At 46.6% G+C, this 2388-nt stretch overlaps 1 pseudogene; it reads right to left on the minus strand.

The window, feature by feature from the left end:
• Positions 1–1694: 1694 nt before the first annotated feature.
• Positions 1695–1792, minus strand: LOC144582926 (small nucleolar RNA U13; annotated as a pseudogene).
• Positions 1793–2388: the final 596 nt, after the last annotated feature.

Genomic DNA, 2388 nt, shown 5'->3' on the forward strand with positions numbered 1-2388 from the left:
GGGCTAGGGAGGCTTTATCTGTGTTCACAGCCGCTCCTTATTTCTGGCATCACCACCTGAGCTCCACCTTCTGTCAGATCGGTGGCGTTGTTAGCGTCTCATAGGAATGCAAACCCTACCGTAAGCAGCACATGCGAGGGAGCTGGACTGCGTGCTCCTTATGAGAATCCAATGCCTGTTTATCTGTCAATGTCTCCCGTCAACTTCAGAAGGGATGCTCTAGTTTTAGGGAAACAAGCTCAGGGCTCCCACTAATTTTACGTTACGGTGAGTTGTGTAAATATTTCATTATATATTACACTGTAATAATAACAGAAGTGGGCCGGGCACAGTGGCACATGCCTGTTATCCTATCATTTTGGGAGGCTGAAGCAGTCAGATCACCTGATGTCGGGGGTTCAAGACCAGCCTGGCCAACATGGTGAAACACCGTCTCTGCTAAAGGTACAAAAACTGGCATGCTGCAAGAACCTGTCATCCCAGCTACTTGGGAGGCTGAGGCAGGAGCATTGCTTGAACCAAGGAGCGGAGGTTGCAGTGAGCCACAATCATAGCATTTTGGGAGGCTGAAGTGGGCGGATCACCTGAAGTCAGCAGTTCGAGACAAGCCTGGCCCACAGGTGAAACCTCGCCTGTAATATAAATACATTAATTAGCTAGGTGTGGTGGTAGGAGCCTATAAGCTGACTTACTCTGGAGGCTGAGGCAAAAGAATTGCTTGAACCCAGGAGGTCGAGGTTGCAGTGAGCCAAGATCATGTCCCTGGACTCCAGCCTGGGCAATATAGGAAGATTCTGGTTTTGTTTTTGTTTTTGTTTTTAAAGGCAAGCCAGTTACAAACCTATAATCCCAGAATTTTGGAGGCCAAGATGGAAAGATCACTTGAGGCTAGGAGTTCCAGGTAAACCCGGGCAACATAGCATGACCCCATCTCTACAAAACATTTTTTAAAAATTGGGCACAGTGGCATGTGCCCATAGTCTCAGCTACTCAGGAGGCTGAGGCAAGAGGATTGCTGCAGCCCAGGAACTGGAGGTTGCAGTGAGCCATGCTTGTGCCACTGCACTCCAGCCTGGGTGACAGAGTGAGACCCTGCCTCTCAAAAAAAGAATTCAGAGTAGAGAAAGGTATGAATTGTAAGTTCAAGCATTGCATGTGCCACATTTCCTTCAGAAGTGTGGATGCGTGCCCCAAGAACTCTGCATTCATTTCCCAGCACTGCCTTAACAAAGTACCCTAAACTGTGTGGCTTCAACCACAGAGACTTATTCTCACAGTTCTGGAGACCAGGAGTCTGAAATCAAGGGATTTTTTATTGTTTGTTTGTTTTTTCTCTGAAGGCTGTGATGGAGGTCCGTCCCAGGTCTCGCTCATGGATTCTCAGAGCCTCCAGAGTTCCTTGGCTTGCAGGTGGTCTTCTGTCTCTGTCTTGAAACTGTCTTCCCTTTGTAGGTGTCTTTGTCCACACATCCCCTTTTTATAAGGACACCAGGCACACTGGATTAGGATTCACCCTCATTACCTCAGCTTAGCTCGATTACATGTGAAGAGGCTATTTCCAAATAAGGTCGCATCCACAGACCCTGCGGCATAGGGCTTCAGCGTCTTTCAGGGAGACAGAGCACAACGCATAACACTATGGATTTGTAAATATTTTTAGTTTGAGTTTCTGGGTTTTATTTTTTATTTTTTCGTGTCGGATGAGTGATGTGATGATACCGCAAAAAGTTTTGAGAATGGCACATATCATAAAATAGCCTGATAACCCAATTGTCATGCTTAGGTTTTGGTTTTTTAAAATTTTAGTTTTTCTTGAGGCAGGGTCTTGCTTCAATACTCATGCTGGAGGGCAGTGGTGCAATCATAGGTCACCGCAGCCTTAACCTCCTGGACTCCAGCGATCTTCCCACCTCAGCCTCCCAAAGAGCTAGGATTATAGGAATGAGCCACCAGCCCCAGCTGTTCCCAATTTTTTGTTGGTACGTTGTTCATTTTTCTCAAAAAACACACCTTTTTATCTGTGCATACTGGCTCATGCCTGTAATCCTCAGTACTTTGGGAGGCCAAGGCAGGTGGATCTCTTGAGATCAGGAGTTCAAGACCAGCCTGGCCCACATGGTGTAACGCCTTCTCTACTAAAAATACAAAAATGAGCTGGATGTGGTGGTGTGTACCTGTAATCCCAGTTACTCGGGAAGCTTAGGTAGGAGAACCGCTTGAACCCTAGAGGCAGAGGTTGCAGCGAGCCAGGTTCATACTCCCGCACTCCAGACTTGGTGGCAGAGCGAGACTAACTCAAAAAAAGTGAAATATACATACATATAAACGTGCACATGAACACACACACACACTTTGGCAATTTTTTTATACATCAGCATTCACTGGTAC

Source organism: Callithrix jacchus, chromosome 5 (genome assembly GCF_049354715.1).
Source record: "Callithrix jacchus isolate 240 chromosome 5, calJac240_pri, whole genome shotgun sequence".
In the NCBI taxonomy this organism is placed as follows: Eukaryota; Metazoa; Chordata; class Mammalia; order Primates; family Cebidae; genus Callithrix; species Callithrix jacchus.